The sequence below is a fragment of the Schistocerca cancellata genome, chromosome 12 (assembly GCF_023864275.1).
Source record: "Schistocerca cancellata isolate TAMUIC-IGC-003103 chromosome 12, iqSchCanc2.1, whole genome shotgun sequence".
Taxonomy (NCBI): Eukaryota; Metazoa; Arthropoda; class Insecta; order Orthoptera; family Acrididae; genus Schistocerca; species Schistocerca cancellata.
Genome location: NC_064637.1, coordinates 76,328,350 through 76,343,896, shown reverse-complemented (window position 1 = coordinate 76,343,896; position 15,547 = coordinate 76,328,350). Strand labels below are relative to the sequence as shown.

Sequence of the window (15,547 nt, the reverse complement as noted above, 5' to 3'; positions counted from 1 at the left end):
AGTCACTTGTACACATCAAAAACAGCATTGGTAATTATTGCGCAAACAGTTCTGTCCATGACCATGCAACAAGAGAGAGAGACTCAACATACGTTTACCAAGAAAAAATAAACATAAAAATCGAAACAGCTTTTTCTACAAAGGAATAAAACTGTACAATAAATTACCAAAAGAGATTAAAGAAATTGCAAAAATACACTTATTTAAAAATGCAACTAAAAAGTACCTGTTATGAAATACATTTTATACATGGAAGGATTACTTAGATAAAGCAGAGTAGGGGTTTGATAAAACATTTTATACAAATTAATAATAATAATAATAGTGTGTGTGTGTGTGTGTGTGTGTGTGTGTGTGTGTGTGTGTGTGTGTGTGTGTGTGAAGTGTTATGAAACAATGTGTGTATCTTGTGTGCAGTGACATAATTAGATATAAGTGAACAGTGTGGCATTACATTACTGAATAAGTTACTTGTAAGAAAAAGTATTGTATACCAGGAGTAAATCTAATGATCGTCTCTAACTAGAAGTCTGTAAATATATGTGTATACGAATTAGCTTATTTTAAATTGGTATAAACTTGTAAATACTTTGACATGTCCTCTATCCTTGTGAAAAGAGATCTACGGATACGACTACTACTACTACTACTACTACTACTACCACCACCACTACTACAACCTGCACATTGACGTATCGGTGATACAAATAAACAACCTTAACGATTAACACTACAAGAAAGCATATAAAAGGAAAGAGCAGGAGCTCTAGAAATACAGCTGTTCAGAGCCCAAGTACAAATAATTATACATATAAAATCATATTAACATAACTTGACATAGTTCCCAGAGTTGGATTATTATTACGAAAATATTTTGGCTGTTCGTAAAAAAATTCAAAAGGTGTTTGTTATATGCATCAGTATCCAAAGAAAGTGGAATGGTGGCTCTCATAGGAAACCCTAGTTTCAGACGATTTATAAGATTGTACATCTAAATAATGCACACCATCTCTGGTAAAAAAATATCTCCATGTAAGATATAGTTATCTTGTAAACATAAAGCATCATTGGAATCGTTTTTCATTTCACAACTGCCAAAAAGTAACAAGGAATTTCTGTAAAAAGTTAATATGTGACCTGTGTTGACTACATAGTATATTAAAGAACTTACATTCTAAGATGATTTATGGACGTCAGTCCATTAGACGTAAGTATAAGATAAAGTCTCATTTACTATTACTTTCACATTGCAACGATCTAAAATTTTATAACGATCAAAAAGAATTCCAAATTTCGGTATTATTCTTCCATACAAAATAAATACGTGACCAATATTAACAACAGAGTACATAAAAGAAATAACATTCCAAAATGATTTATGGACATCATTTCATCGAGACGTTAGTATAAGATAAAATCTCATGATACTGTTACATTGACTGAGAATAAAATGGGATACAAATGTAATGTGAGCAGAAACTTTTGATGATCGCACATATAACGAAACAAGTTTGTCGTGAACTTGCTTAATCAATGAGAAATAAACAGTTTGCAGCTAATTTTGTCAAAAATACAAATAAGATCTCATAATATGCTGGCCCAGCAGAGAAGGTGGTGCAACTCTTTGACACGTAACATACTGGTATCGTATTCTTTGTCATTACTGTCAGTACTGGTATTCACTTCGTCACTCTCACTGTGATTCGCATCATTTTCTTTGCTCTCTTCCCACAGTACGTAGTCGTCACTGCTGTCCAGCACATTCCGTATGCACCATTTCTTGAACCCCTTGGTTATGGAATCTGATGATACGGAGGACCACGAAGCAAGAATCCAATCGTACAGAGACGTGACTAATGGCCTCCTCATCGAACCGGATGATGCAAGAACATTGTTTTTTGCAGGAGCCAATCCGAATACATTTTCCGAAGGTTGCCTTAAATGTTTTTCTTTTTATACCCACATCTAGCACCTGTAGTTTTGAAGTCTTTCCTCCGGGTACTACAACAAGGTTTCTCTCTTACGTAGCAAGACGGGTATAGTTTTCCTCTTCAGAATGAATAAGGGGTTAACATTGCCCTATTGATTCCCGTCCAGTTTGGGGTTTTCTCTGCCTGGGAACTGGGTGTTTGTATTTTCATCATTACTGTATCATCATCATTGAAGACAGTGGCTAGATTGGACTGTTAAAAAAATTGGATTATGTAAAAAATTGGGACTTTGAATGGGCGCTGATGACCGCACAGTTCAGCGCCCCCATAAACCAATCATCATCATTGCCCTATCGACTGTAACAGCTAAAATCAAGTTATTCTTTTTTTCATTCCCTGTTATTGTAAGTGGCATACTTTTTGTAGCTTTCATGTGAACTGTCATTGTTACGTCTGCCACAGACGACCCCTGCCAGGCAGACTACACTCAAGACACCCATGTACCATATAAAATACACAAGCGCTTGCAGGCGCAACCAAGAGGAAAACAATTCTTCAAAACAAACAGATCTTGCTAGAGAGTAATGCGAACCTTTTTCTGCAGACACCGCCTCACAGATTCAGGGAAAGATGGAGTACGCCCCTGGCCTCCACCGGCTTTACAAGGCCAGCGCAGCAGCAGTACAGCCAGTTCCTCGCCGAGCTAGGACCAGCTCCGACGGACCTCACCGACGCTCTTGATGAATGGGCGTCTACAAGTTACTTGTTTTTGTGTGTATATAGTGATTGTTCGACAAGTGTAGTTCAGTTTCAATAAACGACATTATACTGAGTGAGTGTTCTACAATACTGAGTATTCTCCAGTGGTGCTTTGCATGCGTGGGTTCTAATCCCTCCTTGTTGTCACGGGAGAATACTCAGTATTGTAGAACACTCACTCAGTATAATGTCGTTTATTGAAACTGAACTACACTTCTCGAACCATCACTATATACACACAAAAACAAATAACTTGTAGATGACCATTCATCAAGAGCGTCGGTGAGGTCCGTCAGAGCTGGTCCTGGCTCGGCGAGGAACTGGCTGTACTGCTGCTGCGCTGGCCTTATAAAGCTGGCGGAGGCCGGCGGCGTACTCCATCTTTCCCCGTATTGTGAGGCGACCTCTGCAGAAAAAGGTTCGCTTTAGTCTCTAGCAAGTTCTGTTTGTTTTGAAGAATTGTTTTCCTCTTGGTTGCGCCTGCAAGTGCTTGTGTATGTTATATGGTACACAGGGGTGCCTTGAGTGTAGTCTGCTTGGCAGGGGTCGTCTGTGGCAGACGTAACAGTCGTACTGCTCATAACGTCAAAAAATACTGGCGTTTCGTCAGCAGTCGTACTGCTCATAATGTCAAAAAATACTGGCGTTTCGTCAGCAGTTGGCATTACAATGAAAATGATTCGAGTCACACTTGCGCAACTGGATGCCGAAGTGCTGGAAGATAACCAGTTTCTCCTCGGAATCTTCTGGCATTCTCTGTGGTAGTGCGATAATCTTTCGGAGACCGAGACCATTTCTCCATATAAACCGACGACACCAACCAGTACTTGCACGGAATACTCATTAGGGCGTACTTAAGACGATTCAGATTTCCAAGGCCTTCAGTTGGATTATTTCTCGTGAGATAGACATTTCATCTTTTATCTAGCATATATGAAAAAACCGGACATGTGGCACATTTCGGTCCTCTGGATAATTTTATCGTTGGAACTGTCTTCTTCCTTCTTTTTCTGAAGCAACCCAACGTCGCACATTACACTCTACAGTCCATAATTTCTTCTGGCCTGTTACTTGGTTGTGGTTTCAGCATAACGCGCAGCTGTTTTGAAGCTTGCATCACTACTGCGCCAAATTCCGTGACTTGATGATACTTTTCTTTTAGAATGGTCGTTCATATCGGCATGAATCAGGTTTTCTTACCAGTATCCAACTGAAACTGAATTACAAGGCAATGAAATCATACTGATAGGCCTTCACAATTTTAACACCAGCAATACACCAATGAGGTCTTCAAAAATGGCTCTGAGCACTATGGGACTTAACTTCTGAGGTCATCAGTCCCCTTGAACTTAGAACTACTTAAACCTAACGACATCACACACATCCATGCCCGAGGCAGGATTCGAACCTGCGACCGTAGCGGTCGCGCGCTTCCAGACTGAAACGCCTAAAGCCGCTCGGCCACACCGGCCGGCCCGATGAGGTCTGTTATGTTTTTACCGATATGGGTATTTAGAAAGACAAGGTAGCGGATACAAGCCGCACCCTAACTTTTTGAAGGTGAAAACTGGATAAAAAGTGCGGCTTATTTTCGGGCCAATACGGTATGATAATTGTTTTAGTAATGCACTACAGGTCACTGAAGATGCTTCAGAAATAAAAAGAAGCGAAACGCCTGTATCACAAACACCCTTTCATCGAGCGATATAGACGGTCCACGTCTCCAAAAATATAGAAGCCGCTAATGAACGACGGAAAAAAAGTGATGAAATAAATAAATACCTCCAGAAACTTGTGGAGTCTCTTTCTGGGCGAAATGACAAGGGTACTGCGACTATTCGTCGACATCGGTGTCGTACAAGTTTATGATCTGTGCTGGATTCACCCAGAAATGAAAGTGACAAAAATGGCAGATCCAGATGGCCAGGCATTTAGAAAAAAAATTGTATCATTTGTGACGCCACTCGGACGAGGCATCAACTATTTATGTTAGCATAGTTTCCATGCAGCGGTTGGAAGCGCGGAGAGAGTATTGAAAGGTAATCCGATGGTCGTGGGGTCGAGTCTCCTTGCGGACAATATTTTTTTTTTTTTTTAAGTTTCAACTGTTATGTTACTTACACTTCAAATAAATCGAAACAATGCTCAGTACAGTATATTGTTTTTACTAATCTACACATGTTATAAAAATTGTGTGTGTGTGTGTGTGTGTGTGTGTGTGTGTGTGTGTGTGTGTGTGTTGCTACACACATCACTTACTGTCCGCCAACAATCGCTGTGAGGATAAGAACTACCTACCTATCATAGTTCAGAAGGTAAGACAGCAATGAGACGTGTGGAAAACCGCCACATCAGGCATAACGTTTAAATGTACCATTTCTGTGCTATTAATTGTATTCGCAATAAACTTCGCAGACAGAATTCATATTTGTCGCTGAATGCACCGACAAAATTATATCATGGTACCACTCATAGTTCAGGAGGTATGACGTCATGAACACTGAGATATGTGAAAAAATGCTGCAACGTTTATACGTTTGTTCTTTACTACTGAAAAACTCGTTATAGTCAAGTCAACTTAAGGAAATCCGTGACACCTCTGTCATCAGCACTTTCGACAATTTCCAACTGCGATGTGCAAACGGCTGTAGGCGAAAACGATAGCCGTCTGTAGACCTTTGAAGAGACGTTACCATGGAGATGTTTATAGAATCGCGTGGCAGACACGCGAAGCAGCTGTCACCAGCGTGCAGTAACTGTGTGGGATCAGCTTTCTTAATTTGGATCCTGCTCTTTATACATTTGTACAATATGCTTATTTCTTTGTGCGAATGTATCCTAATTTCAGAGTTGTTTTCGCGAATACATTGAAATGATATGTTTTTTACACTTCACCACAAAGATAGTTCGTTTTTGTTTTCGTTTCTAATAGAAAATAGGCAAATCAGTACCCTAGCAATGCCGGTTTTGTAAGCTAGTATTTTCATAAAAGGCATGACAAGGAAAGACAAAGGAAAATTAGGACTGCAAATAAATTTTGACGAAAGAATTGTACCTACGGCGTCCATGAGGAGTCAGAAAATAATTTTCCAACAACGGATTGTAATTAAAGCGTATAGAAATTCGTATTCTGTCAGTTCCATTTCGACCTTCGAGCAGCCCTCGGCAGTTCGATACGAATAATGGATTAATGTTTCTGTTAAAATCAACCCGTCAAGAGAGAAAAAGAAATCAAATCCCGAGAAGACAGCATCAAACAAAGTACATTCCACTGTACATCACCATCTATCCCCGCCAATATTTGGCGAAATGGTGCATTGTGCGTGCTTTGCTGCCATACTGTATGAAGAGAAAGAATCTTTTATGAATGTAAACCAAGTTTGTGATTCTTGAGTTTCTCCCGGCGTATTTGATAATCAAAATATCCACGGGTATGCTGCCGGTCTATAGTGTCCAACGGGCACAATATTTCGGCGATCAAACATGTCGCCATCATCAGGTGAACTGACGGACTGAGCTCCTGTGAACGTACCGGCACGGAGATCCGTACGCTATGGCTGCTCAGAGGGAACTGGGTTCGGTCGCGGCGGCGGCCGATTTAAATACCCTCCGCCCGCGGCGCGCTCCCTCCGCCGTCCGCGCCCAGCGCCACGGTCGCGCGGTGGAACAGCTTGCGACGGCGTCTGAGATGACGTCGGTGTGATGGCTCTGTCCGCCGTGGTCGTCACAACTATACGTCTGCTCGATTTACTCTTGATTAACCCGATCGCTGGTTCCCAAGCCTTGCTAAGATTATAGCCACAGTCCCGGTTTATGAGGTCGTCATTGGTGCGAATTTCGATGGCCTCTCTAACAACGCTGTCCCAGTATCTCGACGTCTGTACCAGAATCCTCGTGCGGTCATACTCCATGGCGTGATTTTCCGACAAACAATGTTCCGCGACCGCCGACTTGCTCGGATACATCAGTCGAGTGTGCAGCTCGACTTCCGCCAGAATCAGCCGAGGAAATACGTCGTGAAACTTGTCGTGCGTTGACGAAATCCAAGCCGATGAAGTCAAATATCAGCAGTAAAGAGAGGGCGGCCATTCGTGATCTGAGGGAGCGCTCTGAAATTGTTGTCTTACCAGCTGACAAAGGCAATGCTACAGTTGTTGTCTCCCATAAGGACTACACTGATAAGATGCAGAGCCTGCTAAATGACGATTCCTACCGGAAGATCAGCGTTGACCCTACAAAGAAGGTGGAGAACAAGACGAGGGCGCTTCTCAAAGACGCAGATTTACCGGAGGGTGACGCTAAGAAATTGTTACCCCAAGGTCCGGTACCGCCTAGACTATATGGACTCCCGAAGGTTCACAAAGAGGGGGTACCATTACGCCCCATTGTCAGCAACATCAGGGCACCTACATATTTGTTGGCCAAATACCTGACGGGAATATTAAGTCCTTATGTGGGTAAATGCCCTCATCACATCCGTAATTCCGTGGATTTTGTTAAACGCCTTGATAGCTTCAGGTTGGATGAGTCAGATATCATGGTGAGTTTTGATGTCGTTTCCTTGTTTACGAGGGTACCCCTGCGAGAGTCACTAGAATTGATTAGTCAGAAGTTTGATGAGAAGACCACTGAACTTTTTAGGCATGTCTTGACTTCCACGTATTTTCTTTTTAATGGAGAATACTACGAACAAACGGAGGGAGTCGCCATGGGTAGCCCACTCTCACCGGTGGTAGCGAATTTGTACATGGAGAACTTCGAGGAGGAAGCCCTGTCGTCATCCGTATGGAAACCTACTTGCTTTTTCCGTTACGTGGACGACACGTTCGTCATCTGGCCACATGGTATGGATAAACTCCTTGACTTCCTTACACATCTAAACTCCATACACCCCAACATCAAATTCACTATGGAGACTGAAACGGAGGGTAAATTACCTTTCCTTGACGTCTTGGTCAAGAGAAGGGCTGACGGCACCCTAGGTCATGGGGTGTATCGGAAGGCTACGCACACTGATCTGTATTTGCATGCAGACAGCTGCCACCACCCTTCACAGAGGAATGGGGTACTTAAAACTCTAGTACATAGGGCGCGCACTATCTCTGACGCAGAGAGTCTACCCCAGGAATTGGAACATCTGAGAACTGTATTTCGAAAAAATGGGTACTCAGAGTGGCAGATTCAACGTGCTCTCCGCCCAACCACTGCAGCACAACCTGTTGAGATGGATGAAGTCACGAGGGAGGAGGTAGGCACTGCATTTATTCCATACACAGGCGCACTCTCGGGGAAAATCGCCCGCATTCTGAAGAAACACCGGGTCGGAACTGTGTTTTGTCCTCCAAATAAAACTCGTGCACTGGTGGGGAGCGCCAAAGATGACCTCGGTTTGAGGAAGGCCGGCGTGTACCAGATTCCGTGTCAATGTGGCAAGTCGTATATTGGTCAGACGATGCGTACCGTCGAGGATCGATGCCGTGAACACCAGAGGCACACTCGACTGATGTATCCGAGCAAGTCGGCGGTCGCTGAACATTGTTTGTCGGAAAATCACGCCATGGAGTATGACCGCACGAGGATTCTGGTACAGACGTCGAGATACTGGGACAGCGTTGTTAGAGAGGCCATCGAAATTCGCACCAATGACGACCTCATAAACCGGGACTGTGGCTATAATCTTAGCAAGGCTTGGGAACCAGCGATCGGGTTAATCAAGAGTAAATCGAGCAGACGTATAGTTGTGACGACCACGGCGGACAGAGCCATCACACCGACGTCATCTCAGACGCCGTCGCAAGCTGTTCCACCGCGCGACCGTGGCGCTGGGCGCGGACGGCGGAGGGAGCGCGCCGCGGGCGGAGGGTATTTAAATCGGCTGCCGCCGCGACCGAACCCAGTTCCCTCTGAGCAGCCATAGCGTACGGATCTCCGTGCCGGTACGTTCACAGGAGCTCAGTCCGTCAGTTCACCTGATGATGGCGACATGTTTGATCGCCGAAATATTGTGCCCGTTGGACACTATAGACCGGCAGCATACCCGTGGATATTTTGATTAAACCAAGTTTGTTTATCCATACGAAGACATTGGCTGTAGCGAAAATTTTGGTTATTTCGAGAAATCGCGCAGCAAAACTTCAACAAATTCTCGTAAAGAAGATATTGCATGTACACTTAGTGTAATATTTTTACCCGTATACGTGATTGTTTTCACATGTATCTCCCGTATAGACGTATTCTTAAAACGGTAACCGCGTCCGGGGTTCGAGTCCTTCGGGTATGGGTGTGTGTGTGTGTGGGTGTGTGTGTGTGTGTGGTCCTTAGCGTAAGTTGAAGTTAAGTAGTGCGTAGGCTTAGGGACAGATGACCCCAGCAGTTTGGTCCCAAAAACACCTTACCACAAATTTCCAAATATAAGAAAGTAAATTCTATAATTCCATTCTTAAAGTTTCGTCAATGCTAGTTAACATTGTTTACATGTAAACCGAGTGGACTTAACGTGATTTACCATCGACCTACTAACGTTTACTTGCTAGACGACTTAACGAAACATTACTGAGAAGTACCTCAAAAACACTAATTTAAAAAGTGCTTTTATGGATAACACTTTTCGACCGTAACCGACATTTTAGGTACCTATTTTGCGTTATAACGGCAAATAAGCGCCGCTACAAATTCCCGAATATGCATTGCTTACCTTCTGCACTACACGCTCGAAATACTTTTCACACGATGCACATGGTGGTCCTATATGTTTTCATATGACATCTCCCATCTCCGCTTGCCTTATATTGTTGTGTGTGCCTTTGCTTCGTTCTATCTTTCTCCATTTGGTGCTAGACACTTCCATGTTTTACTATCTTCTGACTTTCTTTGTCGGCTCTGCTGGTCATTTGCATCAACTGTATCTATCTGCAGAATGTCAGGATATGGTGCATCTTCGGAAGGATGCATTTCTGTCATGTTCCTCTGAACCTATAAAAATTCAGAGCTATAAGCTCATATAAGCTCAGCATCTTCCAAATATCTCCCGCAGAAAAGTAGATTACGTCCCTCGATAGTTCGTAGAATATACTCGTCAATAGCCTTTATACAGAGTATAAATTTTAAGTTGACAAACCAGAATAACTCCAAAAATTAGCTCCACACGAAAAAAGTGTGTAGAATCCAAAGTTGATTGCTTTCGAGGGGGACATCTGCTGGTGCTAAAATTAGCCCACCACCCCAGCCCGCTGGGGTGGGGCGGTAGGCAACCAAAATATTTGGTACTCTAATTCAAGAAAATTCATGATCTCATTTTTGCGTGGAAAATAGTTACTGATAAATAAAAAATACTTATCTACTTCGAAGGATGTCTGATTAGTTAGTTAGCTAGTCAGATGATTTATTTGATAATTAAAAGTTATGTGGCCTCATGACCACAAAACAAACAAAATTAATCGGAATCTGCGGAAAAAATTAAAATTTGGGTCTACATTAGTAAAACTCTAATTCCTGTCTCTCATAGCCCACCCTGTCAGGAGAGAGGGAGAGTTTTAGTTTTTGCGAATCCAGATTTACGAAGCAAATAAGTATTTTTTATGTATCCGTAACCATTTTCCACGCAAAAATGAGAACATGGATTTTCTTGAATTACAGCGCCAACTACCAAGAATCAAAACAAACGTTTAAGACCAAATGTACATAGTCTTTTATGCAGAATCTGACTCTGCAATAAAAAATGGTGATTCCCATTTGAAATTTTAAAGCTGCCTCCCACCCCACCCCATGGGGGCTAGGGTGGCGGGCTAATTTTACCATCAGCACGTGTCCCCCTCGAAAATAACTCTGGAATCTACACATTTTTTCGCGTGAAGCATTTTTTGGAGTTTTTCTGGTTTGTCAACTTAAAATTTACACCCTGCATACGTCAAATTTAAATACATGGGCAAGAGACACCTTACAGAATGTACAGGGAATTTCACAGTTCACTTGTAGAAGTTGTAGAGAGAACTCAGCAGATCAAGTTTTACACAGAAACCAACATCTGAAAACATCACCCGACGACTCTACGGAGCGTTACAATTATAGACGTCAGGTCTGTAAATGTATGCACATAGAGGGTGATTCGTGCTTATGCTACAAAATTTCACGGATGATGGATAAATGAATCACTTAGAGGTAAGGATCTGTGTACCACAAACGAACGAGTCGAAGGATATAAACGAAAATCGTTCTGATAATTGTGACTGTGCAATACATGCACTGGTACTGTTAAGATTGTAGGATAGGCAACTTTCAGGGGTGGCAGCGTGGACCAAAACAAGAAAAAGGAGAATGATTTATTAGAAGCCAACAACACGGCAACAACGTTAGCGACGGCGCTTAACTTGACCAACATTGCATTAGCACATAAATGGACGTACAGTCGTAAGCGACGCGACTTAACACTGTCTTTTCGCTTAACGAAACATGCACCTTCGCCTGATTGGTAACACCTTCTGATGTGCGTTTCCGTTCAGGAATATAGGCAGGATCTTTATCGGAGTCATACGTATCCGTATCATCTCCCGATGCGTAGATTTAGGTTCTGGGAAGCTTTTTCTTGGCAGGACAACAGTACACGTTAAGCCTACAGCCAGCGATGTTTATGGCACTTGCTACTGTTCATACGCACACATCATGTCAAAGCTGTCACTGGCTAGAATCCGAATATCGAGACATAGCTGATACGCCTCGGATGACCACGGAACGTTCTACTAATAAAATCAAAGCACATCACTTACTAAATTTTGCAATGAGTAACTCAGTTTCCAATTGATTGTCGGTTACCATTCTCTATATACAATTTAAAGACAGTCATGTAATTATAAGAATGTGGCGTTTATAATGAAACTTCCCCTTTGTATGTAAAGAATGACAGTGCTGGAAAAACTCTTACGTTATTTGATTTTCAAACAGCTGAGCAAAACTGAACGTTCTCAGACAGTTCTCCCTTTACTTATTCTGATCATCACTAGACTGACACACAATATTTTTAGCGTAACGCAATCTGACTTTCAACAATCCCTACAAAAGAATGGCCCTGACTAACAATAACCTATACCTTTCATGAATCACTTACCTCACAAAAATCTTCATTACTCGAACTACTGCAATACAGCGAGCGCCAATACTGCCAGCTAAATAAAACATTCAAACTACTGAAGGCACTAAGTACTGATAGGCATAGTTAGCAAATGAAACGCTTTGATAGAGAAGAAACAATGTATTTACCTTAATAGCGTTCAACAGTCATAATATATATATCAGTTCGTGACATCCAGTCTTACAAATTTCCTTTTTCTGATGGACACACGTCCAGATCGTCCGCTCTCAAAACTCTGGCCTCTCCCACCTCCCCCACATCCACCACTGCTGGCGGCTCACCTCGAACTGTGCAACGCTACAATAGCGAATATTCCAACAATGAGTCCAACCAGCCTCAGACTGCACACAGCACAGTCAGCGATTTTCATACAGAGCACTACATGGCGTGGCGTTAGCAACATAAAAACCTAAACAGCCTACTTACAATAATGTGTGTAAGATGTAGAGGCAAATACTGTTTCTTCGTTTTCATAGTGAATATCGCCTCAGCATGTGTAAAATATCAAATCAAATTAATAAAAGTACACTTTCATATACGAATGTTTTGTGTGCGCCTTACAATCCTTTGCTGGGAATTATCTTGCAATCCCAAATTTTCCTTTTCCTTTCGTCGTCACGTCTTTTATGAAAATATTTTTAACACATTACACTGTTTATTTGCAGTGTAAGTAACGTAAAAATTGAAAATAAGAAAAAGGTAAAGGGGTCAGACAGGTAGTTCTGAGGTTGCGGTTGATAATAGAAGCAAGACTAAAGAAAAATCAAGACACGTTCATAGGATGTGTCGACCTGAAAAAGCGTTCGAAAATGTCAGCTGGTGCAAGATTAAAAGTACTGACAAAAACGGGGGTATGATATAGGGAAACACGGGTAATATATAATATGTAGAAGGGCGAAGACCGAACAATGCGAAGGGAAGACAAAGAACAAAGTCTTCGAATCAAGAAGGTTTTCAGGCATTGTCATGTTGAAAAAGGACACCTGCTGACAGCAATCCACGTCTCTTTGATTTGATTGAAGGCCGCAGATGATTTTTTAGGAGATCTGTGTATGATGCACTGGTGACAACGGTCCCTCTAGGCAAGTAATGCTCCAAAATGACGCCCTTTTCGTCCCAAAAGAGAGTCAGCATAACTTTCACTGCTGATGGTTCTGTTCGAAACTTCTTTGGTTTTGGTGATGAGGAATGTCGCCATTCCTTGCTCGCTCTCTTCGTTTCCGGATGGTGTAAGTGAACCCAGGTTTCGTCGACAGTAACTATTCATGCAAGGAAACCACCACCTTCTCGTTCAAAGCGCCGAAGAAGTTCTTCACAAGCATCAACACGTCGTTCTCTTCTTTCAGGAGTCAGCTGCCGTGGCACCCATCTTGCAGACACTTCGTGAAACTGGAGTACATCATGCACAATGTGGTGTGCTAACCCATGACTAATCTGTAAACATGCTGCAGTTTCACTCAGTGTCACTCGGCGGTTTTCCTTCACTATGGCTTCAACTGCTGCAATGTTCTGTGGAGTCACAACTCGTTGTGCCTGACCTGGACGAGGAGCATCTTCCACTGAAGTCACACCATTTGCGAACATCCTACTCCATTCGTAGACTTGCTGCTGTGACAATCATGTATCACCGTGCTGAACCTTCATTCATCGATGAATTTCAGTAGGTTTCGCATCTTCACTACGCAAAAACCGAATAACAGAACGCTGTTCTTCCCTGGTGCAAGTCGCAAGTGGGGTGGCCATCTTTATACTGATACTGCCACATACACGCCAGAAAATGGTTCAAAAGGCTCTGAGCACTATGGGACTTAACACCTGTGGACATCAGTCCACTAGAAATTAGAACTACTTAAACCTAACTAACCTAAGGACATCACACACATCCATTCCCGAGGCAGGATTCGAACTTGCAACTGTAGCGGTCGCGCGATTCCAGACTGAAGCACATAGAACCACTTGGCCACTCTGGCCGGCCTACACGCCATTCTGCATGTTGTTTGTGCCACGCTCACCAACTTACAGGACAACGGCCCGAAATTTCGATTTGTTATTACAAATTTAAGGTTTTGATTTGACTCACCCTCGTATGGTAATGAAACATGGACCGTGGGAAAAATGGAACAGAGGAGAATCGAAATATTTGAGATGTGGTGTTACAGAAGCAAATTGAGAATAAGGTGGACTGATAAGGTAAGGAATGAGGTTTTCTGCAGAATCGGCTAGTAAAAGAAAATATGGACAGCAGTAGAAGAAGGGAGACACTGCAATACATGCAGTAAAAAAGGGAGGACGTAGGATGTAATTGCAGTTCTGAGATGGAAGGGTTGGTACAGGCAAGGAATTCGTGGTGGCCCGTATCAGACCAGTCAGAAGATTGAAGACTCAAAAAAAAAAGCGGATGACATAGCAATAGTTGCGTTGTCAAACTCACAGGGACGGAGGGTCGTCGGCGATGCAGACGCAATGGGCGGCCGTCACGACATGCCTGGGTCCGACCACGGTCGCCCCGCAGTAGGGGAACGGGTAGCCGCTCCTCCAGAGGCCAGCCTGCGGGCAGGTCAGAGGAGTGGATTACTGATCACTAATGATCGCTAGTCATCAGGTTCAAATTATCACTAGGAACATACGAAACAGCGACTATGAAACTTGCTGTTATTGGTAGCGACATATTTCTTGTTGACTTCAGTAGTGGGACAAGCTATGTTCTGTTCCACTCTGCATCGTTGCCAAATTTATTCAAGATGGCGGCGATGACGTCATCCAAGATGGCGGCATGTAGACTTGGCAACAGCACATGCATCATCCAAGATGGCGGATTTTGGCGGGAAAATGACCAATTGTGCTACCTCCACTAACCCAACCCCCACCCCTCCCACCACCCGAAAAATTCAAATTTGGCGCCGTTTTTCTGGAGGTTAGGTTAGTGCAGATAGCAAAATTGCTCTATTTTCCCGCCCAAATCCCCCATCTTGGATGACGTCATGCACTGTTACCAACTTTATACGCCGTCATCTTGAATAAATTTGGCAACATTGCAAAGTGGAACACAACATAGCTTGTCCCACTACTGACTTTGGTCTCGCATTCTTTGGCCAACGTTAGGCGATTTTCCTGTCATTTTTTCAGTGCGAGTGGCTGGCATTGTCAGAGCTTCATCATCCACTGCAGGCGGCGCACTGTATTCAAACTGGAGGCCGTGTGTTTCATGTACCTGTCTCCCCAAATTTTCAGTGTTCATTACCAGTGGTCTCCCCCTGATACATGCAACTGTAGTTCTCTGCAGCACGGAGGATGAGCATCCTTTCACCTTGAGACGTCCCTCTTTCTTGTTGAAGCTGTTGTCATCTTTGTGGATTTCTACATCTTCGCTGAACAAATGGGTGTGGTAGCTCTTCTCTGCAGCGAGAACCCCCGTGTCGGCGAATGTTCGGTCTCACATAGCTCTCTACCAATCCCAACCGGAAATACACTCATGCACATAAATCAAGGATAATGCTGATACATGGTGGAACAACGCTCTCGTGGGTGGTTTGTGGGTTTAAATCATCTCAGGGTATGCCCATGTGGTGGATCTGACATGTGGTCGTCGCACGGTGGCGTTGGCAGCAGTCCACATACGCAGAGGTGTGTTGGTGCATGTCAGAGTATGGTGCAGCGAGTAAGTGTGCAGACGTTTTCAGACGTGCTAATGGTCACTGTGTGTTGGCAATGGCCCAAATAACACATATTGATG

General features: G+C 43.2%; 1 protein-coding gene across 1 annotated transcript in view; it reads right to left on the bottom strand.

Moving 5' to 3' along the window:
* The window catches only part of LOC126109471 (trypsin alpha-3-like), a 76,522-nt gene extending 62,192 nt beyond the window's left edge, over window positions 1-14,330 (bottom strand). Inside the window, exon 1 of the mRNA XM_049914499.1 lies at window positions 14,246-14,330. The gene's annotated coding sequence lies outside the window, so the exon portion shown is untranslated. The remainder of the gene's footprint in view (window positions 1-14,245) is intronic.
* Window positions 14,331-15,547: the final 1,217 nt, after the last annotated feature.